Below are 25902 nucleotides of genomic sequence, written 5' to 3' on the forward strand. Positions count from 1 at the left end.
CGTAAATTCCGGAATCCGCGTAAAAAAAACCGCGTAAATTCCGGAATCCGCGTAAAAAAAACCAGCGTTAATTCTGCATTCCGAGTGAAGGGAAACCGAAATCCGCGCAAAAAAAGCGCGTGAAAAACCACGTGAATTCCGGATTCCGTGTAAAAAAAAACGGGGAAAATTCCGGAATCCGCGTAAAAAAAACCGCGTAAATTCCGGAATCCGCGTAAAAAAAGCCGCGTAAAAAAAACCTGCGTAAAAAAACCGCGTAAAAAGCGACCTTTGTGCATTCAATTTATCCTAAGTGGGATTCCGCCTATGCGCGCAATGACAACCATCTGGCTGGGATTCTCGCACTCCGGGAGCCAATCCGGAAGTAGTTTCGCTCCAAAACCATCATCTGTGGTGAGCTTTTTGGAGCCGAACAGCGCAACCCCCGCACTGCTCATGATTTATGCTTGCCTGAAAGTCGAATTCACATGTGTCCGAGAGGATTTGCAGGTTTCGAGAGTTTTGGCTGGTGGTAAGCAGCAAAGTTTTGCTTGCTTGTGAAATAGTGGTCTACATTATTATTATTATTATTATGATTTCGACTGCAGCGGTTTGCTCGTCATGAAATCATTTTTCCGCTGCAGTTTTCACCGTACACGCTCTGCCGAGCTGTAGGTAACAGGATTATTTTCCGCTAATCATACGATATTAAATGTGTTTTTTGTGCAATATAGAGTACAAAGTTTCTGCTTCAACGCATTTTCGTTCTGTACGATTGAGGGTGGTTGAATATAGAGATAAATTAGCCACTAAACCTATGTTTAGGGGCACGTTGACCGCTCAGGTTGGAATGACATACAATTTGTATCATTTATTGGTGCAGTGAAGCGTAAAATTTGGCATATTTTTATTAGAATAAGTATTTAATGAAAAATTTTAGTCCGACATAAATACGGTGAAATAGCAGTGACACCCAACTAAATACGATCATGTAATTAAAATTTCCCCGGTTGCACGGATCGCCGAGGAATGCGGATTTCGCTATGGATTTCGGAGTGGCACGGAGGCGGGAAAGCTAATATTTGTCTTTTCCCAAAGCGACAACTGGATGTTGCGCTAGCGTAAATAGCGATAAGCAACTCCCGAAGACGCCGCCTTCCTACCCGGATCGGATAAAATGCCGGTAATGGCGGTGACAAAAGCAGAGAATGGAAACTTTTCATTAGTGTTCCTCGCTGCTGTGAGTCACACGAATTCTGAAGTGTACTACTCGAAAGTTTACGACTCTGTTTGCTTCCGTCATTGTCTTTTCCCATCTCGATCTATGTTGTGTGCAGTGCATGAATAGTAAACGTCAAGAATGAAAAGTTGGGGCAGTTGGGCGCTTGAGGGTGTGTTTTTTTGATTCGTCGGTATTTCACTTAAGAATGCTTGAAGTGGTCGTAGCTTTTCCTCTGGCTGGAAAAACGACCAAGCACTTTTATGATGATACGAATTGCATTGGATTGGTAGAAGGTCAGGTAGAAGAATCGTCGAATAAGGTTGAAGAGAAACATTCATTCTGGTTCAAATTTTGTCAAGTATGTTTATGAAGTCTGGTTTTGTTTGTGTTTTGTAGATTTTTCTTACTTGATTTTGATGCCCGAACGAGACTTAAACCAGAGTTAAAAAAATAACTTAACTAGAAAACATGCTCAGAAATTTCTCAATATAACATACACTTAGAGCAACAATTTGGCTAATAACAATAATATGAAAAAGGTTAAAATAAACTCCACTCGCGTCCGCTGAAGGGTATGTCTTCAGTTTTCAGGGATACGCGTGGGAATATTTATTTCAATTATTAGCTTGGGCCAGGAAAACCAATTTTCACGAATTTCTTCTCCATATGACTCAAAAATACATTTTCAGGGCATCCCGTTGCAGTAGTTTGATTGCACCACTAGCGCTCACAGGCTAGAATAACGAGGTGATTGTGGATGCCACACGTTATCGGCAATTGCTCACAGCAATGTAAGCGACTGTATTACGAGTGCTGTTCATGAAGCCACAGATAACACGCAGGCATCCATCGATGGATGATTGCTTTCGATCCGATTGTAGGAACGACTTTTCTGCTCTAACCGTGGCCGCCCTCAAAGGGAGTTTTGTACTCACTGGCAACAATTGCGGCCAATCATCGGTTCATCAGTTGGTGCTTACGTGAAAATTCTCTGCATCTGTTGGGTAACGACGGGGTAGTTTTTCGCCCTTCCATTTTTTTTCGAACGTTGTAATAATTTCTGAAGCAGCTTTTGAAACTATATCAAGAGTTGAATACGAAATGAAAAAACCTGAACTGAAATACTAAACAGCAACTACTAAACAACTTACTCAAGTAACTACCGGATAATTCAAATATTAATGCTCCAAAAGTAGCAAGTTGTAGTTTATATAGGAAAATTCATCCCAAGTGCAGAGCACCACTAGGTACGGCCTATGGTGTTATTGTTTACGCTACAGAGGTAATCAACGAACTGCACTGCGAGCGACTACCCATAATGTAAATACTCATAGATTGATGGCCGTATCAGGGTGCATTGGCACAATATGCGTGTTTCAACCTCGACCCTCGTAAAAGCTGCTTCATTCGCTCCGCAGTACCAAAATGTAGCCAATATTTGCCCATCCGTTGGATATTTCATGTGGATGATTTGCTGGGGACAAGCGCGCTGGATCAAGCTTCTGTAAAGTGATGCATATGGACGACAGTGTTGGCAATACTGACGCTCGAAGGTGTGCACGAACAGCTGGGCCCGATAGGCCATTAGGTCAAACTAATGAAGGCAGTGGGGTATATTTTATCAAATCATTTTTTTAAATATATTTATAAATCTTAAACGAATAAAAGCATGTGAAGTATGTCAAAAGAAAACGATTGTGTAACACAAGCGTATAATTTTCCGACAAGCATACACTCCATCTTAGAGGCATTGTATTTTAAAACCCTTGTCTGAAAGAAACTATATGAGAACGAGTTCTACGAAACTAATATTGTTCTGTAAAAATCATACTCCTCGAAGGAAAAACAAAAATTTGAAAGAAAATTTAAATAGGCCGAGTAACAGCAAAATCTTGAGGTTATCTAATTTTTTTGTAAACTTCAGGATGGTGCCATGTCAGGCAAACTCAGGGTGGTGGAAAAAATTTCAAAATTCTTTTCATTGATATTTTTCAGGCTTGTTAAAAGAAAAATATTTTCCCCCGTTGCAAGTGCCGTATGTAGCAATGCTACTGATAGCTCTACCATTCGTTACTGGGTGAATTCTAATCTTAGTTATATAGCAGTTGACTGGACTTGAGTTACTCGGGTGAGAAATATATCGACCGTTCTTGAAAAAGATATTAAGATGAGAATGAGAAAATTTTCTTTGTTTTACTTAAAATTTGTGTTTTATTATCATCTCTGGAACTTTTATGATTATGGAAATTTAGAAACATAAAATTTGAAGGCAATGAACCAAGAATTGCAGAAAGTACATAAATTTTGCTTTGATATTCATAATAAAATGCAGCTATTCTGTATTCTGTTCATCTTTAATGCAATATTTTATTCTAAACTGTGGTAACTGTGGCTAAGATTTCGACTGTTGGCATGTTATACCTTTTTATTTTGCTGAGCGGTCTTAAAAAATTAGAACGACTTATTTTTTTCTATCCAACGTTTCGTCACTAATGAATGACATCTTCAAGGGAAGCTGTAAGGTTTTATCAACGATTAGAGGGTTTTTACATATTGACCTACTTAACAAACAAATCTGGTCTAGCCAATTGTCTGTAACTATTGTTTCTGTGACTTACATTTATTTTATGCATTCCTTGTTAAGAAGCTATTTGAGGCTGTCTCCAAAACCCTATAACTAATAGTTTTTATAATGATTAAACTTGTGGTTCAAAAGTTATGAAAAGAAAGATGTTTCAGAGGCATTTCATACTTTGTCGATAAGATTACGAAACGAATCGGTGACCGATTCGAAACTGGTTTACTATGGAAGACGGATGACAGCCAACCAAACGGCGTTGCGGCGGCTGAAACAACTGGAGAAAAAGTTAGAGGAGTATCCCGAGCTCCGTGCAAACATTTGCAGGCAGATCAACGTGTACCACGTCAAAGGCTATGCCCATCTGGGACTCCTGAGGCATTTTACGTCACTGAACCTGGTAAATCATGGTTTCTGCCGCTGAATGTCATACTAAACTAAAAAAAAAACAGGGAAGGTACGTATCATATGAGATGCGGCGGCCTGCTGAGGGGTCCTGATATGCCGCTGTTGCTGCTGTCTGTAATTACTGGATTCCAGAAGAAAAAATAGCTGTCAGTGGTGATCTCCGTGAAATGTTCCACCAGATGAAAATTATCGCACGGGATCGAAGATTCCACCAGTTCCTCTTCCGGAAAGATTCGAAAGCCTCCGCGCGTGTTGCCACCTACGGTTCAACAAGCTCTCAATGTTCAACGCAGTACATCAAGGATCTTAACGCCCTAGAGTATGCAAAACAATACCCAGATGCAGCAGCGGCGTTAACAAAGCGTCATTACGTCGACGGTTCGTTCGACAGCGTCGACACCGTAGAGGAAAAAAACGTTCGAATAAAGTGAAGTTCATCCACCAGAAAGGAGGTTTCGAGATCAAGCACTGGGTGTTGAATTCGCCGGAAGAGTCTTGACGAGCAGAAACCAGTTTCTGCTATCCACATTACCGAAGACAAAGCTGCATCACACGAACGCGTGCGTGGCCTTTTCTGGTAGGTATCCAGAACTAGAGAAGTTCTCTTCTCTGCGCAGCACCGCCAAGCCAAGAACATCTAATATCTCAGCGGAGAAATGCGGCCAGCGAAACAGGTAATGTAGAGCTGCGTAATAGACTTCTTCGTCCCGCTGGGCTATCTCGCTTCGTTTACGATCCACGGGAGGATCATTGTGCAGCGTAGTGGTTGCAACTGGGATGAAACTATCCATGATGAATGCTGGGAAATGTGGAAGCGTAGGATTGCTGTACTGCCAGAAGTGGAAATTATCCATATTCCTCGCTTCTACCTCGGAGATGTCATGTCATCGTCGGCCGTGGAATCGACCGAGATCCGGATACCAGCGAACGCGCCTACATTTGTGTCGCCTATTTGCGAATGATCAGCAATGGAGTTATTCGGTGTACTTTGGCCATATCCCGGTCAAAAGTGGCAACATTAAAGCCTCAGTCCATTGCGCGATTAGAGTTGATGGCGGCCGTTTGGGGCCCGTGTGAACCAAACGATGATTGAGGTGCATTTATTGAAAGTCGACCGATGCATACTGTAGATAGATTCGCGCATAGTTTGACGTTGGATCCGATCGGACCAGCATAGGTACAAACAGTTCGTTGCATTCAGGATCAGAGAAATTCTGGAGCTCATGAAGACGACGGATTACCGTTGGGGGGTCCCTTCAAAGCACAATGTAGCGGGTATCTCGACAAAGTGGCATAGCAGCATTGATCTGGAAAGCGAAGGCGTATGGTATACCGATACGGGCCCTGCAGTAATGTATGAACCCGAAGACCAATTGCTAACACGGGAAGTACCAATAGAGGAGACGAACGAAGAAGCATGGTATGTAAATTTTCACGACGTGGTTTACGTGGATGACACTGCAACGCGTAATGGCGTACGTGGTAAAGTAGCGAAGCTTCCGATAGTTACAAGCAACGATGACTGATCCTGGCACCGACCCAGTCCTCAACTGGCGATGAATCAATCATTCTAAAACACTTTCTTCGTGGATTGGTGACTCCGGTGGATTGGGTGGTACAGTCCGTCAACTACGCGTTATACCTACAAGCGCTTTCAGGCCCTGGCGAATTACATGTGGGAGGGATGGCTGAAGGAGTACCTGCCAACGATAAACCAACGATCTAAGTGGTTCGTGGAGTAGTAACCTCTGAAGAGCTATGATCTGATCTTCAGATATTGGTACGGTAGACATTGGTACGAACGACGACTGAGGTGTACCTGTGAGCCGCAGCCAGTTTAGCGGTGATTGAAGGCGGGTAAAACCGGAACTTCCGAAGGAAATACCGGATGTTACGGGCAGGGGAATGTCAACACTGCAGAGTATCGCACCAACACAACGATGCGCGTTGAGGCAGTTGGCGTACCTACTGCCACTACATCCTGGATATGAACTGTCAGATCGGAGCCGGTGAGAAGAAAAATCTGTAAATCATAAAAACAAACGAAGTTGGCCTTTGCTCACTGCGCTCAGTACTTTTTTGATCTTTTGTGGCATTGTCCGGACGTTTTTGCTGTTCGCATACCTTACTTACTTTTGCTTTTTTGGCTAACGGACCGTTCATCGGTCTAGTGCCGAACGAATTAGAGAAACGAATTCGTCAACCACTTCAAATCGTTCCCCATCTATCTCCACCTCAGCACCAACACCACGAGGACTCCCACGCTCTCTGCCAGCTACCATGTACTTCGTTTTGGCAGAGTTAATGACAAGTCCCAATCTCGCTGCTTCTCTCTTAAAAGGTACGAAGGCCTCCTCCACGGCCTTACGGTTGATACCGATGATATCGATGTCGTCCGCAAAGCCAAGAAGCATGTGAGATTTCGTTGTGATCGTACCGTTTCTTTCGACGTTTGCTCTTCGTACTGCACCCTCAAGAGCGATGGTAAACAGTAGGTTGGAGAGCGCATCCCCCTGCTTCAGTCCATCCAACGTTACGAACGCGGCTGATGTCTCGCCAGCTATACGCACGCACGATTTCGATCCCTCCAGTGTCATACGACTCAGCTTTATTAGTTTCGTAGGGAAACCGTGTACCAGCATGATCTGCCACAGCTCGTTTTTTTCACTGAGTCGTATGCCGCCCTGAAGTCCACAAACAGATGGTGAGTCGGTAAGTTGTACTCCCGGAACTTATCAAGGATCTGTCGCAGGATGAAGATTTGATCCGTCGTGAAACGCCCTTGTCGAACACCAGCCTGGTATTCGCCAACAAAGGATTCCGTTAACGGTCTCAATCTGAAGAACAGGATATGGGAGAGCACTTTATATGCGGAGTTGAGCAACGTTATCCCTCGATAGTTGCCACAATCCAATCGATGGCCCTTCTTATAGATAGGGCATATGAGCTCTTCCAACCAGTCGTTCGGCATTTGTTCATCCGCCCAGATTCTTAGTATTATCTGGTGGATCGCATAGTACAGCCGCTCGCTTCCCGCTTTTAGAAGTTCGGCCGGAATACCGTCCTTCCCAGCGGCCTTGCCGTTTTCAGCTCACCAATCGCCTTTTTCACCTCCTCCTGTGTTGGTGGCTCCACAGTTTGTTCGTCACTCATAATCGTCATCCTGTTCCTGCTCTGCTCATCCGGCTCCTCACCGTTCAATAGCGCCTGAAAATGCTCTTTCCACCTGGCTGCAACCGTCGGTTTATCAGTAAGCAGGTTGCCGTCCTTGTCATTACACATGACCGGCACCGGGAAATTCCTGCTTCTGACTCTGTTGACAGTTCTATAGAATCTCCGCACGTCGTTTTGAGCATAGCTGTCCTCTGCGCTGGCGAGCATCTGCTCCTCGTACTCACGCTTCTTCCGACGGTGGGTTCTATTTTCGGCAGCTCTTGCCACCCTGTACCTCTCTCTGTTCTGACGCGTAGCCGCAGTGAGCATGCGGCTCCTGGCACGGTTCTTCTCATCTGTCGCTCTCTGGCACTCGGCATCGAACCAGCCGTTAGGCTGTCTTCCACGCGTCGTACCTACCACCTCTCTCACAGTCGTTTCGTTGGCGCCGTGAATACTGCTCCACAGCCCATTTATGTCTTCCACTCCTTCCTCCTGCTGTTCTGCGATCCGTTGATCCAGCTCTCTGGCGTATTTTGCTGCCACGCCATCAGCTTTCAACCGCTGAATGTTGAAACGCGTCGTCCTCTCTGTGCGAGATTTCAGCACGGTCGACAACCGTGCGCGGATCTCACAAACGACGAGATAATGGTCAGAGTCAATGTTTGGTCCCCGAAAAGACCTAACATCAGTAACATCCGAAAAGTGCCGACCGTCAATCAGTACGTGGTCGATCTGGGAGCAGGCTTCTCCATTTGGATTCCTCCAGGTGTGTTTCCGAATATTCAAACGTGGAAAATAGGAGCTACATATGGCCATTCCTCTGGCCGCGGCAAAGTTTATCAGCCTCAGGCCGTTTTCATTGGTTGACGAGTGGAGGCTATGCCTTCCAATGACCGGACGGAAGAATTCCTCCCTACCAACCTGTGCGTTTGCATCTCCGATGACGACTTTTACGTCATGTTTTGGGCACTCGTCATAGATTCGCTCAAGCTTGTCATAGAACTCATCTTTGACTTCATCGGAATTGTCGTTTGTCGGTGCGTAGGTGTTGATTAAACTGTAGTTGAAGAATTTACCCTTAATCCTCAACACGCATATACGATCATCTTCGGGCCTCCACCGGATGACTGTTGTTTTCTGATTTCCCAGCACTACGAAACCGACGCCCCGTTCCGCTGCTTTGCCGCCACTGTAGTAGATGTGGTACTTGAAAGAAGTGCGTGCAATAGGGTCCACTGCACGGAATTCCCTCCGAAACTCCTGAATCGCTGCGGAATTTAGCCACCGAACCTCCTGAATCGCTGCGATTTCGACTCCCTGCCGCTGTAGTTCTCGAGCAAGCAAGCCAGCCCGCGCCGGTTCATTGAGAGATCGGACGTTCCAAGTACCCAATTTCCAATCGTTTACATTAATCTTTTTCCGTGTTCGTAGCCTAGGTCTTTGCCGATTGATCCGTTCCGTATTTCTAAATTCGTTGTTCGTGGTTGATGGAAGGTTTCGGTATACTACCTTACCAGGGTCGCGATACCTACATCCTGCTGATGGGGCTGCCATCTTAGGTGTAGCTGGCGGGATACAGCATTCCATAATTCAGCCGTCCGCTCCGGGTCAGACGCTGTTGTACGCCGCCCCTATGGGGATACTGCCGCGTACGACCCCCTTCCCATAGTTTCCACCGGGGTTGGTTACCCGATCTCCGCTAAGGTTACTGGACAGAGGTGAATGGCCGCATTAGGGTCTCAAGTTACACATGTCCAGCCATTTGCCAACCACTCGCATACCTATTTTTGTTTTTTATCTTGTTTTTCGCTGCAATTACTTATTGAGAAGTAACCTAATCCGAGTAATAGTGCTGTCTTCTCCTTTAGACTTAGTAACTAATTCCACTCCTTATCGACCTCATCTGGGGAAGGACGAGATCCCGGTCGAACTTTTCAAACAGGGAAGTGAGCAGCTACATCAGGTAATCCACCATGTTCTTCTAATGATATGGCAGGAGGAAGAATTGCCTACTTGTTGGTTGGATGGCCTCATATGCATAATCTACGAGAGAGGGCACAGACTAGAGTGCGCCAACTACAGTGGGATCACCCATTTGAACTCGGGGTACAAAATACTGTCACCTATCCTGTTCAACAGACTTAGACCGCTTAAGTAGTCCTTCGTCTGGATAGCAGGCTGGTTTTCGTGAGGGCCGATCAACAACGGATCAGATGTTTACCTGTTCATTGATTTCAAGGCAGTGTACGATTCGGTAAAAAGAAATCAGTTCCTCCTGCAAGCTATCACTCTAACAGCATATAACGTGCTATAGTCAATGGTATCATTGAGGCTTTAGACCAACGGTTATAAAAACTGGAGAAAAGTTTTGTATGGAACAGCCTGAGGAAAAAAAACTAAAAACCCTTTTGCCAACGAATGACTTGGTTCTACTAAGATTCGAACCTATTACCACCCGCTCGTCAAGCGGACTCTGTAATCTGGCGGCTACGAAGTTACGTACGTTACGCTACGTACGCTTTTTACATATTAAATTACTTAACAAACAGATATGGTCTAGCTATTTGTCTGTGACTTACATATATCTTATGCATTCCTTGTTAAGATGCTTTTTGAGGATTGTCGTCAACACTATTTGGAGCAATTTGTGGTTAATTCTATACTTGTGGTGGATGCAAAATCTGTGGTATTATTATTTTTCCATTTATAGATATTATAAACGAAACTCACGAACCTACTTTCTATAGCCCTATTGTAACGGCCGACAGTAACGTTATGCACAGTAGTTGGGATTTGAGAGCGATAAGATATTTGTGTTGTGTATATGAAAAATTTATAAGAAGAAAGAATATGGGTGTGGTTACTATGACAGACAATCGTCGTTCAACAGAAGAGCAGTTCCAAAAAATGTCCCATTTTTATTATTGTTTTTAATTGTTATTTTTTATTTGGCCGAAACTTTAAATAAACGTTTTTTATGGACAAAAGATGTCATTTTGTGCTATTGATTTCATATTTTGAAACATGACTTATTCTCAAAAAGCTATTTAAAAATGCAATTTTGAAAAAATATTGATGATTTCAAATAGTTTTAGAGCCAAAACGGTTTGTTTGATCGATGTGACGACTTCGGCAAAGTTGTAGATAGTAATTTTGTTCTTCAAAAAAAAAATATTCACTCAATAGAAAACTTAATGCTGCTACCGCTAAGACAGCGGTGGGATATCACTAATAAAAGTTACTTCCTTTTGTTTTATATTTTGTATTTTCAGCTCTGATAAATTACTCATGTTAAACAATTAAATAACATTCTTTTCCCTAAGCTTCGCGCAAAGTACCATTATGTAATATATACATTTGCTCTAAATCCAGCGTATATATTTTCTCTAAATCCAGCAGTGCCAAATTCACCCCAATTTTTTGTTTGCTGTATTGCAATCGATCATTCACTGTACCTCATTAATGTATAGAATAAATTCCTATTGTGATAATTTTCAATTGAATCTGCTGATTTTTTCTATATTTTGGTACAGGTCAGACTCGATTATACGGAACATAAAAAAAAATCCATTCCGGACAGTCGAATCACAGAAAAAATATTCATATTCGCGATTACCGAACATAAAAAGAATATTTCTTTTTTTATTTTACTTGTATGATGCAGTGGCATAACCAGAAATTATTTCTGATGCGAAAAGGGGTAAAATCTTAAGGAGCAATAACTTTATTCGAACATGACTCAACCATGCCGAAAGTGACATAAATGGTAACAAATATGCCAGAAGGGATGGTATAGGTGAATTTTCGGAATATAAATTTAAAACGAATACCAAAAAAAAAAAAAAAAATTCCGGATAATCGAGTCTCCGAATAATCGAGTCCGACATGTATAAGTAAATTTGTGTGTGATGCAATGAGTCATGTGTTAGTTTTTGCATATTTCCGTTGCTACCAAACTTTCGTCTCGTCAAATGTAGCGGTTTGCTAGATTTTCTTTTCTTGATTAAGCAATTATCGTATTTTCCACGCGCATTCAAGAAAACGGAGGTCATGGTTTTTGGCTAGCAAATAGAACAACAGTTTTTAGTTTAAAAGTAATCCAGTTCAGGTGAGTTTACTTATGGTAAATTTATTACAGGAAATTTGAGCTTCAATACAATAATTGGATTTCATCTGATACTAAAAAGTTACCGTATTTTCGGTACACCCTTTGGTATCCCAGATGGTTCACTATCTCTCCCATCTCCTAAAAAAATGGATCGCGAACATTTTTATGAATTTTTAATTTTTATGCGAATGCGCTTTTTGCGCCACTATAACCGCGGCACTACAAATTGCATGCCTAGAATTCCACATAGACTAAATATAATGCCAGATGCCAGGCCAGGCGGACTTGAAGCCTAGCAGCAAAAAAAAACTGCATACCGCTCTTGCGGTCATCATGGCAAAAAGCTGCAATTCAATGCCTCTCGCGTATTCGGTACCGTGACGTCAGAGTGTCGGCAGAGCCGGCGACGAGAAAATTAATTACTGATTGAAGCTGACAGTGGAATACTAATTGGGTTAATTAATTGCTTTTTCGTGTAGGTGTGACGTGTGTCCCGTGGCACCAGCATCCAAGGCGGTACTGTTGTAGCAAGTTGCAATCTTTACTGACATCGATGAATTAAATTCCTTTGAGTCCTCGAATGTATCCCGTGTTGGAATTCGATTTTTGCTTCTTTCCCAAATCGTTACCTTTTTTTGAAATTTAATTTGTGCCTTTCGTGATGGGGCATAAAAATCAATTATTTATTGACCTGGTGAAGATGGTGATGATAAGGATTCTACTCGAATCATTTGGCAGGTGATCTGTTAAAAAATAACAGTTTTATTTTTATTTCATCACAACGGATTTCACATCTATTCACTTAGCTGTTGTCAGCTTTCAGATAGGCTCTTTCCAAAATCACGCCCGACTTTTCTCATGATTTTGATTATACAATGTTACCTAATTTACTGATGGTACAAAACTCGTAGAGTTTCACTGAAACCTAAGATGCTCCAACTCCTTTAACGAGTTTAAAATATTGAATTTTCATATTTCCGGGCAAGAACTGTTCTGCTGAATAATAGGGGAATCGAAATACAGTTGTATCTGCACCCGTCAACATAAAAACTATAATTTAACTTGCAATGATGATGCTGCTCGCGTTTACTGTTCCGTCCAATAAAGTTAGTTTCCTCATTATTTAGTGTAATTATTGCAACTGTACGGAAGCTAATGCAGCACACAAATGCTCACCGGACCGAATTCAACACAAAGTGACTGCCACAAATCCCGCATGCAACTGCAACTCGGTAGGCCAAATTGGTTGGCGGATGCGCTAGCAAACGAATGGAAACTTTCACATGCGTCACCCGTTGTAAAATACAAGTTGAAATGAAAAGGGACATACTCTGGACGGTGTTTAGCCTACTAGCTTGCAGCAATTTGTAGCATCCTAATGCTGTGCACTGTGAAAATATTTCATTCCCTTCTGTAGTATTTATCAACGTCAGGAATAATTATTTTTAGGATTTTTTGGTTATTCTATTAACAATAAACTTTCCACAGAGAAAAAAAACAAACGGCAGCTTTTCTAAGATAATCATTCCTTTTCGGTGCTCGGTTCCTCACCTACTGTGTGCAAAGGACACACGATTATTCTGTTGTCACCCTAAAAGGATGAACACTTTTGTTACGTTGTAATGAATGGATTAACATTTTAAATCCCGGCTCCATTGTTTACTCGTTTCAGTGGCAGCAGGAACAGTTTGTCTTCCGCCTGCTGGAAGCCGCTTTCTACATACAAAACAGAGCGCAGGACAAAACGAAACGCGAACGCCTAACTTGCAGAGTTTCGTTTACTTTGTTGTATGTGCCTCTTCATCTATGATAAACAAGCTGCATTCACATTTCGCCACAGATGTTGGTTGCAGCGAGCAACAACAACAACAACAACCGGAGAGGATGTTTGTCCTATCTGTAAAGATCATCTATTACCGGGAGCCACAAACAAAAACATTATCATCTCACCTAAGCGGGTATTGTTGTTAGTTGCCCTCTTTGCACGTTACCCTCCTCTTCGACGGTACCGAATGTATGCGGTATTGACTGTGAATGTTGAATGGAATCATATTTTTCAACGGCCAGATTTCGTTCGTTTCCAATGCACATCCTTCGGGGTGATGTGGGGTGAAACTGGCATCAACGCGCCAAACAGGTAAAGTAATGCTTCATAGTCCAATAAAGATTAATCGCCCAATTCTGGCAGTCTTTTGTTGTGATTTATAATGTTCGGAAACCTTGCTTGCAAAAGGTAGTTATTCAGTTTATTTTATATTTTACACGAATCCACCCCATAAAGTGCTCAGTAGGGGAAAAATATCATGCGGAAGAATAACGTAATTGTAATGTTTACATCTTTTTATAGACCCGCACCGTGAGCGACAATAGGGAGGGAGGAGAAATAGGAAAATAGATTATTAACGCTTGGAGGGATCAAGTGTGAAAAGGGATTGCCATTCCGTTTCTGTGCTTTTCTGCCATTCCGTAGACTCGCCGTAGTAAGCGAAGAGGAATCGAACGGGGGAGAAGTTGAGGATGAATGGCAAGGCTATTGTTTGTCACTACCAGAGCATGGTGAGGCTGGCGTTACTACTGTTGTTTGACACGTAAACATTAAACCGCAATGAATCGGATTGTGCTCTCCCGGGTAGGTGATGAAAAAAATTGGCTTGCAGCCTTTTTAGAGCAGTGAGTTTGCAAATTTTAAAAGATTACTACAGATTATTGAAAGCTTATGATCACAATTAATCCTCTGGAAACTAAGAGGATCACAATGTTGGCGGTTTTTCTACCACATAGTAGTAATTACATTGGATGAGCAACCTAAATTTAATCCTAAATAATGTATCTATGTCGAGAGTTTATTTGACGTCCGATCATGAAAAAATACTAAATACTAGTACTCTCAAATGTGCCATATTTTCGAACAAATATCAACATTAGCCTGTTATATTTATGGGGTTCTATGTTTAATGGCCTAAATCAGGTTTTCCGAATCATGTTTCCTAAATAATATGGAGTTGAAGAGAAAAATTCAAAGACGTTGTATATACATTAGCTACTATAGCTTCTATATACTGAATTTAATGATTAAAAAGTTATTGATATTAGGCCGAACAAGTCCCTTTTATGCTAAAACTGGTCAGGAGTACGCGTTCCGAAACTGCTCCAGGGAATTATACTTAGCCATATTTGGCTGGAGGAAAAAGGCTCATTATAGTAGAACAGTAAACAAAAAAAAACGAAGGTAAAATCATATTACACAAGCACGGATAAATAATAATATCACAATAGATTAACGAGTCTGGTCACAGTGTGTAAGTCTATGCCGCAATCTTTGTTCGTATGTAATACCTAAACCCCCCACCCCCCTTCCCTTTTCAGAGGAGTGAAGTATATCAAGCCTCCAACAATCATTTTTCGTACCCAAAATCTTTTACACGCCAAATTTGGCTCTTTTTGCTTGATTAATTCTCGAGTTTTACAGAAATTTGCGCTTCATTTGCATAGGAACGTTCCCTTCTAGAGGGTGGAGGGGTCTCGAATCATCATAGGAACCTCTCTAGGTTCCGAGAACCTTTACATACAAATTTTCACGTCGATCGATTCAGTCATTTCCAAGTCTATAAGAATCAGACGAACGGATAGACAGAAATCTGTTTTTGTATATATACTAGCTGACCCGGCAAACTCCGTTCCGCTCAATTTTTGACGTTGGACTGAGGTCTGTATCGAAAGTAGGCGCCTGAATTTGAAAATCTAGTTATTCAACCAGGTAAAACCAGGAAAAAGAGGTCAGGTTTTGAGCGCTTATGTATCAGTAATTTATTTTCAGAATATCGAAGTTTTGGCATCAACCGATCAGAAATTCTTTTACGGTTAAATTGTAACAAAAACAACCCAATGTTTGAGATACAATATTGAAAAATTGATAAATAGCATAGATTGTCTAAATCATACCGAGCACTAATCACTACCTCTCTTCCGATGCACAACCGACGCCAACGGATACAATCGATCTGACTTTGTATACGATTTGTTGTTGTTGTTGCTGTTGTTTTACTCGAGGTTAATGTTTCCGATGCTTATTTACTTTCCTTACCATTCCCTATCTTTCTAAACTCCTACCTCTTTCCAAATATCTAACGAAACTTGATATACACTGGATTCTCTTTTTACGCGATTGATACGTGCGCGCGAAAAAAGAATCGCGTAAAAAAATCGTGTAATTTCAAACAAATCGCGTAAAAAAATCGCGTAATTTGGAGCAAATCGCGTAAAAAAAGATCGCGTCGTTACAAAACCTTTCGCTATGTGGTAAGTGTGTGTGTATGTTTGTGTGTGTTACATATTGGCTCATAAACAATATTTTGCATGTCACACATCGCGTAATTTCTAGAAAATCGCGTAAAAAAATCGCGTAAAATAAAATCACGTAAAAAAAAGTCGCGTTAAAACAGAATTCAGTGTATAAGGTACTATTCGAACATTTCATCCCATCATTTTCATTCCTAAACTGTACCGGTATCATACGCACGCCTTCGAATTGAATTTCTCATTCTTTCATTGACCGTAAAAGCGGGTGGTTCTTTCTGGAGCAGCAGAAATGGTAGCTTATAAAAGCCCATACCATCGAGTTAAATTTTTCATTTGTTTATTGACCGGCAAAGCGGACGGTTCTTTCTAGAGCAGCAGGAAGCGTATGGTGAACGCCAATGTTGAACGCGAATGCAAGTGATCGGGCGAGAGCCTTGCCGTAGGTTCGTGAACAGCCGTAAGTAGAGTTGTTCATTAACCGACGGCTTTCAGCATGACAAAAGAGTTAGTCGCTTATAAAAGCGCACGCACTATTCCAGAATCGAACAATTCTTGTTGTTTATAAGTATAATTCGTAAGATCGGAAAACGTTGTGTACAAAGCCACGACCGCAAGGTTGACGTAGAAGTACATGAGACTGTTTGTTACATTGTTGCATTCGAGAGTGACCTCAAATTATTAGTTCGAAACAAATTTCTCCTTTTCGATAATTCTTTTAAATCTGGACCTAAGCATTGTGTTCGACTATTTTTTTTCAATATGTTTTGTCAATAACTTTTTTTTAACACTAAAAAAATAACTCTAAAAATAATATGGTGGCCTTGAAAAGAATCAAAAACCGGAAGTCGCCGTCTTAGAATTCAAAACAGTGTCCGGGGTCAGTTTTAAACTTCTGTTCATCATCCCGATTACGGAAATACCCGCGTTTGGTGGTATTCGGTTTTTTATGCTGTTTTCCAAAGAGCGAGTGTCGCCATTTTAGAATTCAAAATGCAATGTGGAGCCAATTTTTGGCCTGTAGACTTCATTCTAATTCCGGAAATACAGATACTGAATGGCATGCGCTCATTTTAGGTTGTTTCTAGGAATCCGGAAGTCGTCAGCATGGACTTCAAAATGTGGCTGTGTGGTCAACTTCTGACTTAATCTGGTTATCATTCATGTTCCGAAAATGCCCAATTCGGCCATTTTGGACTATTTTCCAGTAACCAGAAGTATAGAATGATGTCCGTGGTCGATTTTTGGCTTCTGTGCATCATCCAGATTATTTCAAGCTGTTTTCCAAAAAAGCTGGTTGGAATATGTGTCATTTGTGTGGGACCGCCTTTCTCCTTGTCGGAAGGGGTGTCAAACCAAAACTCTCACTTTACGAATTTAGTTCCATTTGATTAGTTCTCGAGTTGTGCAGAAATTTGTATAGACTCTTCCTCCCTTCCCCTCCTTATCTTTCTGAGTATGGAGGACTGCCGAATCAATATAAAAACATTTCTCGCTCCCGAAATCCCCTCACATGTTAAATTAGGTTCCATTTGCTTGATTCATTCTCGAGTTATGCAAAACTGTTAGCGAATTTCTTCATTCCACCAGCTCACCTCGTTTTGACCTGGAAGCGCACTAACTGCTGTCGAAACCCTTCTTTGTTCGCTCAATTTTGACCCAGTTTTGACCTGTCGTGCTGCCCGAAGCGCACTGTAAAATTTGTCAGCTTCAACCCACCACCGCACGTGCTAAGTTCGTAAACAATTATCTGGCATCTCTTTCTTACTTGCGTCCTAAATGGCGATGACGTTTTATTATTCCTCGGCAGTTTTGCCCGTACACAGTGGAATAAAGAAATTCGCTATGTGTTTCATCAAAATTGGAACCCTTTTTTTACAGGAGGGGATAGTATCAAATTACCACAGAAATTTTTCTTGTTTCATAACCCACCACACGCCACATTTGCTTTACTAAATCCCCTGTTATACAGATATTTATGTTTCGTTTGTATGGGAGCCCTCCCTTCAAGAGCAAGGAGGGGTGTCCAACTACCATAGGAATATTACTTGCTTCTTGAATACACACATTCACATACCAATTTTGGTTTCATTTCATTGATTGATATTTGAGTTATGCACGAATTCGTGTCGAACTATCATAAAAATAACAGGAGGGTTGTGTGCAAAGCCACGACCGCAAGGTTGAAGTAGAATACTTTCACAAGAAAGATAACCCGGCTGATTGCGTGTCAGTCATTTTTTCTAGTAAATAAACGTTGACTAATCAGATCAATCGAATTTTGCGCTTCAACAAGGATTGACCATTTTCAATAATATAGTAAGTTGCATATCATGGTTGGGGCTTGACAATTTTTAAATTTTGAGATGAAATTTTTTCGGATGTCGTGCTCATGACTGAAGGAAAAGATAATTCAGTACGTTTTGAGGCACGGAGTTGAAGTAAAATTTATAACTTTTTCAAATTTAAAAATGTGAATTAACTCATTAGAAAGTATTAACTCTTCAATCAAGTTTTTATCGGATAAGATGCCGATCACATCTCTGCGTTATTACTGACAGTGTGAATAAAATATTCGTTGTGATAAAATAAACAGTAAAAGCTGATTTAACAATCAAAACTTGACGGCTCACGTGTTGTTGCATCAGCTGGCCCAGCTGCTATCGTTGCTGGAATTCGCTGCAACTAGTGCGCTATCCATTGCTACGCCACTGCTGTGGCCGCTTTCCGCCATCGCTGGTATCCACTGCACTGCTAGTGCTGCTGCTAAGGGAGGACGACTGCTGTTGTCGCTGTCTAGAACTATTGTGAGCGGCTTCGGCTGCAACAGGCTCTTATATAGGCCAAATAGCATGTTTTAAATTGCAAGGTATATGATTCTGTCGACCGTGCTTGGGAAGCAATCATATAACAACCAATCAGAGGTCAAATATTTCGTTTTGACAAGGCTTGACTATTTTCAATAGTACAATAGTGTGAATAATAAAATTACAATTATCTTCTTTTGAGAAGAATCTTAGAAGATTTTCCAATCTATTACTGCAAGAACGAAGGAAATCCATCGAATACTAACTGATTTATTAGCATTTGAAATTGGACATATTTTTCACTATTTTCAGTTTTAGATTTTCATTTCACATCCCTATGTAGCCGAACTTCATGAGAGAAGTATTCTACTTCAAAACACTTTCCTCGACCTCAAAAACCCTCACATACAAATTTTCACGCCGATCGGTTTAGTAATTTCCAAGTGTATACCGATCATTCTGTGCCGAACACGCATCAGTATCGGACGTGTGATCGGTGATCGCTCCGATAGAATATAAAACAAAAGACGTGTGAACAAGTGTTGGCATTGTTTGCCTGGTCGAGTGAAATAAATCCGGGTTCAAGGTCGCGCCTTTGTGCAACTGTTTCGCATCGTGACTACCAGCTGGTGCGTAAGCCGATTTGACTGCTGGCTGAATTGTGCTACAGCAGTGGACGAGACACAAAAGAGGAAAAAGAAGAAGCCATCAGTTGACAGTGAGTTGTATCGCTGTGTGGAGTGATCTCACACCTGGCTCGCTGCTGGTGGCTGTTTGGTGCTGCTGTATTGGTGCTGCTGGCTGTAACGGCTGCAACTTCGAACGATCGGACAACCAACCTTACTGGAAGGGAGAAGTAAAAAGGTACGTGCTCTTGTCGGCGCTAGTGCGCTAGACTTAGCGGGATGGATGTAGATCCCTCGCCTCCCGCGCCACCATCCCCGAACCCCTCTGACCCTGACCCTTCTGTTACCCCCTCCCCTGTTCATTCTTCAGTCCCCCCTTGCCCCAGGCTTTACCCAGACGGAGCCCAGGGCAGCTATACTGTCTATTTTCGGCCAAAGGCGGGACCGAAATCGAAACAGTTGAACCTCTTGCAGATTTCTAAAGACCTGACGAAGGAGTACAAGGGCGTGACCGAAATTTCCAAGGTCCGGCCTAACAAGCTCCGTGTCGTGGTCAGTAACCTGAAAGAGGCCAACGATATAGCTTGCTCTGAGCTCTTCACACGCGAGTATCGCGTTTACATACCCGCACGAGACGTGGAGATCGACGGTGTCATAACCGATTCGAGTCTGTCCGTCGAGTGTATACTGACAAGTGCCAAAGGGTGCTTTAAAAACAAAACCTGTCCCGATGTAAAGGTGCTCGACTGCAAGCAATTGCGTTCAGCATCGATCATCGGTGGCAAAACAGTGTACACCCCGTCAGACTCGTTTCGAGTTACGTTCGCCGGGTCAGCGCTACCAAGCCACGTCTCGATCCACCGGGTTCGTCTCCCTGTGCGATTATATGTGCCTCGCGTCATGAACTGCCTGAATTGTAAGCAGTTAGGCCACACCGCCGCCTACTGCTGCAATAAGGCACGTTGTGGCAAGTGTGGGGAGAATCATGCGGATGATTCTGCAGTAAAAATGCTGAAAAATGCATTCACTGTGGGGAGAGTCAGCATGAGCTCTCGACATGTGCGGTGTACATGCAGCGCAGGGATAAAATAAAGAGGTCTCCAAAGAGCGTTCGAACCGTTCTTACGCTGAGATGCTGAAGAAGACCGTTACCACTTCTCCCATTACATCAAACCCTTATGATCTGTTGTCCTCTGATGAAACCGATTCTGACGATTCACCAGCGGGAACATCTTACGCCAATCCTGGGGAGTCTAGAAAGAGGAAAAATATTTCCTCTCCTAAACTTCCCAGAAAAGGTCCTAAGATTTCTCAAAGTGAAATGAAAGTTACAAGCAAACCAAACAGTGCTGCGGAAAAACCGAAGCAAACTCCTCCTGGGCTTGCAAATTTAAAGTCCCAGAAGGAGTTTCCAGCACTGCCAGGAACATCTAAAACCCCAGTTGTTCTTTTTGCACATCCAGTTGATGAAACAAACTCTGGATTAGTGAAATTTTCTGGCATTGTGGACTGGATTTTTGAAACTTTCAATGTACCCGATCCAATTAAAATTTTTCTTACAGCATTTCTCCCAACAGTTAGATCATTTTTGAAGCAGTTGACTGCCCAATGGCCCCTCCTTGCAGTGATTGTATCCTTCGATGCCTAATTCAACTGCGTATATGAAGGATTCTATCTCTGTCTTACAGTGGAATTGTAGAAGTATTTTACCAAAAATTGATTCGTTTAAAGTTTTGATAAATAAAAACAAATGCGATGCATTTTCCCTTTGTAAAACTTGGCTTACTTCAAATATTGATCTCAACTTTCATGATTTTAATATTATTCGCCTTGATCGAGACACCCCATATGGAGGAGTACTTTTAGGGATTAAAAAGTGCTATTCTTTCTATCGTATTAACCTCCCCTCGATTCCAGGCATCGAAGTTGTCGCATGTCAAATGACAATACAAGGTAAAGAGCTTTGTATTGCCTCAATATATATATTCCTCCCAGAGCACAAGTTGGGCAACGGCTGCTCTCTGATTGAATAGAACTTCTTCCCTCGCCACGTTTGATTTTGGGAGACTTCAACTCTCATGGTGTGGCTTGGGGTTCCCCTTACAATGATAACCGCTCCTCTTTAATCTATAATCTTTGCGATTACTTCGATATGACTATTTTAAACAACGGTGAAATGACACGTATCCCGAAACCTCCAGCGCGCCCAAGCGCTTTGGATCTATCCTTATGTTCGACGTCGCTACGGTTGGATTGCACATGGAAGGTAATCCTCGATCCTCACGGTAGCGACCATTTGCCTATTCTTATTTCAATTAATAACGGGTCAACTCGCATGCGACCAGTTGACATTCCGTATGACCTCACACGGAATGTCGATTGGAAGTTATACGAGGAAATGATTTCAAAAGCGGTCGATTCGATTCAACATCATCCACCACTTGAAGAGTACAACCTCCTCGCGGGCTTGATTCTCGACGCCGCGTTGCAAGCCCAAACGAAGAAATATCCCGGCGTAACGATTAAAGAACGGCCTCCCACTCCGTGGTGGGACCAAGAGTGCTCCGATGTCTACACGCAAAGATCCGACGCGTTTTTGGCCTACCAGAAGGGAGGTATACCTGGCGACTATTTACGGTATTCGGAGCTTGATACCAAGCTTAAAAGCTTGGCTAAAGCAAAGAAACGCGGATATTGGCGTCGGTTCGTGAACGATACGTCGAGGGAGACATCGATGAGCACTCTTTGGAACACAGCCCGAAGAATGCGGAATCGCGTAACGGTCAACGAAAGCGAGAAGTCTTCAAGTAGGTGGATATTTGATTTTGCCAGGAAAGTATGTCCGGACTCTGTTCCTGAGCAAAATATTGTTCGTAATGCGTCTCCGGGCCACGACGCGATAGAATCACCTTTTACGATGGCAGAATTTCCAGTTGCCCTCCTGTCCTGTAACAATAACGCGCCTGGGTTAGATAGAATCAAATTCAACTTGTTGAAGAATCTACCCGGCAATGCCAAGAGGCGCTTGTTGAACTTGTTCAATAAGTTCCTGAAGCAAAACATTGTACCGCAGGATTGGAGGCAAGTGAAGGTGATCGCCATCCAAAAACCAGGGAAACCAGCTTCTGATCACAACTCTTATAGGCCGATTGCAATGCTATCCTGTATCCGGAAATTGATGGAAAAAATGATACTCCGTCGTTTAGACCATTGGGTCGAATCAAATGGCCTACTATCGGATACTCAATTTGGCTTCCGCCGTGCCAAAGGGACGAATGATTGTCTTGCGCTGCTTTCAACAGATATTCAGCTGGCGTATGCTCGCAAAGAACAAATGGCGTCTGCGTTCTTGGACATTAAGGGGGCTTTTGATTCCGTTTCTATTGACATTCTTTCGGGTAAACTTCACCGACAAGGATTTTCTCCAATTTTAAACAATTTTTTGCACAATTTGTTGTCCGAAAAACACATGCATTTTACGCACGGCGATTTAGCAACTTTTCGCATTAGCTACATGGGTCTTCCCCAGGGCTCATGTTTAAGCCCCCTTCTTTACAACTATTATGTAAATGACATCGACGAATGTCTGGCAAATTCATGCGCGATAAGACAACTTGCAGACGACAGTGTAATCTCTGTTACAGGAGCCAAAGCTGCCGATTTGCAAGGACCATTGCAAGATACCTTGGACAATTTGTCTGCTTGAGCTTTACAGCTAGGTATCGAATTCTCTCCGGAGAAGACTGAGATAGTAGTTTTTTCTAGGAAGCATGAACCTGCTCAGCTTCAAACACAATTAATGGGTAAAACGATTTCTCAGGTTTTGGTACACAAATATCTTGGTGTCTGGTTCGACTCTAAAGGCACCTGGGGTTGTCACGTGAGGTATCAGATGAAAAACTGTCAACAAAGAGTGAATTTTCTTCGTACAATAACCGGACAATGGTGGGGAGCCCACCCAGGAGACCATATAAGGCTTTACCAAACAACGATACTGTCTGTTATTGAGTACGGGTGTTTCTGCTTCCGCTCCGCAGCAAACACACATCTGATCAAACTGGAGCGAATACAATATCGATGTTTGCGTATCGCCTTAGGTTGCATGCAGTCGACCCATACGATGAGTTTGGAGGTCTTAGCTGGAGTACTACCATTGAAAAACCGCTTCTGGAGCCTGTCTTCTCGTATTCTTATCAAATGTGAGGTCTTGAACCATCCCGTGATTGAAAATTTTGAAAGGTTAATCGAACTTAATTCTGAAACCCGTTTTATGACATTGTATTTCCATCACATGTCCCAAAATATTAACCCTTCTTCGAATATTCCAAATCGTGTCGACTTATAAAATACTTCTGATTCTACTGTGTTTTTCGATACATCCATGATAGAAGAAACTCGTGGAATCCCGGATCATCTACGCGTGCAGCAGATCCCCAAAATTTTTTCCAATAAATATCGAAACATCAACTGCGACAATATGTTCTACACTGACGGATCACTTCTTGATGGGTCCACTGGCTTTGGTAATTTCAATAACAATTTAACCGTCTCCCATAAGCTTGATAATCTTGCTTCTGTTTACGTCGCAGAATTGGCTGCAATTCAGTACACCCTAGGGATTATCGAAAAAATGCCCACGGACCATTATTTCATCTTTACGGACAGTCTCAGTTCCATTGAGGCTCTCCGATCGATGAAAGATGTTAAGCACTCTCCGTATTTCCTGGGGAAAATACGGGAACATCTGAGTGCTTTATCCGAAAAATCTACTCAGATTACCTTAGCGTGGGTCCCTTCTCACTGCTCGATACCGGGCAATGAGAAAGCGGACTCTTTGGCTAAGGTGGGCGCAACAAACGGTGATATTTATGAAAGACCAATTGCTTTTAATGAATTTTTCGCACTTGTACGTCAGAATACGATCATCAGTTGGCAAAATGCTTGGACCAGAGGGGAATTGGGAAGGTGGTTACATTCCATAATCCCCAAAGTATCGACGAACCCGTGGTTCAAGGGGTTGGATGTAAGTCGGGATTTCATTTGCGTGATGTCCCGGCTTATGTCCAATCACTATAGATTTGACGCGCATCTCCGTCGTGTTGGGCTCGGGGAAAGTAGTATCTGTGCCTGTGGTGAGGGTTATCACGACATAGAGCATGTGGTTTGGTCATGCCCCGTACACCGTGACGCCAGGTCTAAATTAATAGCTTCCCTGCAGGCCGAAAGTAGGCAGCCGGCTGTTCCTGTTCGTGATGTCTTGGCGAGCCGTGACCTATCCTACATGTCCCTTATATACGTTTTCCTGAAATCCATCCACGCCCCAGTTTAATCCTATTCCCTTCCGCCTACATCCAACCAAACGACAAGAACACGTTAAGACCCCGGATCCGGAAACAGCAACTAGACCCGCACGATACTCTCAGGTCCCGAGGGAGACAACCCAATATGCCAGTCCGTAATATCTTGGCCCAGCAGCGGAACATATTCAATATGCTGCTTACCTATGGCGATGGAAAACCATCAAACAACAAATCAGTGCCTTTAATGCAAAACATTCTAGCTTTAAGTTAGATTTAGTATCAGCTCGTAGTCGGCAGCGAGGATAAAAAATTTGCTTTTAGTTATTAAGATACTTTAGAAAGTAAGCTACCAGATATAATTGGCGCCGTTAAACATTAAATTGTATTTGTGCCGTGTCAAATAAATTATAGATGAAGAAAAAAAAAGTGTATACCGATCAGACAGACAGACAGAACTTCATTTTTACATGTATAGATATATATATAGGTTAGAGTGGCCGCGAAATGGTCTTGTCAACATTCAAAATCCGACCATGTACGTTTTGTTTATTAGCCTAAAAATTTACCTGTGCAAAAGTTCCGCTTAATTGGATATAATTTAGGGGTTCCTGAGATTATTCATATTATTCAGGGGCGGGTTTGTTGGTATGAGATTACGAAACAATCAAAAAGAGACGGTTATGAGAAACGGTTATACAATCTGACTCAACATGGCACAGATGTCTGTCTCAGGTCTGTAATTTTGAATCGCTTTTCAAATTTTTAATTCAAAAAGTAAAATCAAGTTCAATCCAATTCCGGTTCAATTCCAATCCAAATCCACGCCAAGTTTTATCCCAATCCAAATTAGATCCCATCCAAATACAATCTAAATCGATCTCAAATCTTCCCAATCTAATTCGAATCCGATCCGAATCCGATCGTTATCCAATCCGAATCCGGGTCAAATCTAATCCATATACAATTTAAACTTAATGTAAATCCACTCCAAATCCAATTCAAATCCAATCCAAATCCAATCCAAATCCAATCCAAATCCAATCCAAATTCAATCCAAATCCAATCCAAATCCAATCCAAATCCAATCTAAATCCAATCCAAATCCAATCCAAATCTAATCCAAACCCAATCCAAATGCAATCCACATCCCATCGAAATCCATCCCAAATCCAATCTAAAATCGACTCGAAACTTCAACTTTAATTTCAGTTCAGATCTGAGAAACCCACGTTTACGTAACAATATATTCTAAATTAGCAAAAATTTTCCTAATCATTGAAGTGTTCTTCCTACTTTGCAGTAGCGCTGTTCCCACAATCAAATTGCCTATGGTCTATTTTGAAAGAAAATGTGAAAAGCTGTTAATTCCCTCGTTTTGTTTCTAGGCCATCGTAAGTACAGTTACTTTCCTGTTGCGGTTAT

General features: G+C 42.2%; 1 protein-coding gene and 1 long non-coding RNA gene across 7 annotated transcripts in view; one reads left to right on the plus strand and one right to left on the minus strand.

The window, feature by feature from the left end:
* LOC129718644 (fasciclin-1) overlaps nucleotides 1–25902 on the plus strand; it is a 432194-nt gene that overhangs the window by 201079 nt on the left and 205213 nt on the right. The window lies entirely within an intron of this gene.
* On the minus strand, nucleotides 11424–13482 carry LOC129718646 (uncharacterized). The gene is made up of 3 exons (XR_008726985.1): nucleotides 13402–13482; nucleotides 12254–13348; nucleotides 11424–12194 (listed from the first exon to the last, which is right to left on the minus strand). It is a non-coding gene; the product is annotated as an uncharacterized LOC129718646 (long non-coding RNA).

Source organism: Wyeomyia smithii, chromosome 1 (assembly GCF_029784165.1).
Source record: "Wyeomyia smithii strain HCP4-BCI-WySm-NY-G18 chromosome 1, ASM2978416v1, whole genome shotgun sequence".
Classification (NCBI taxonomy): domain Eukaryota; kingdom Metazoa; phylum Arthropoda; class Insecta; order Diptera; family Culicidae; genus Wyeomyia; species Wyeomyia smithii.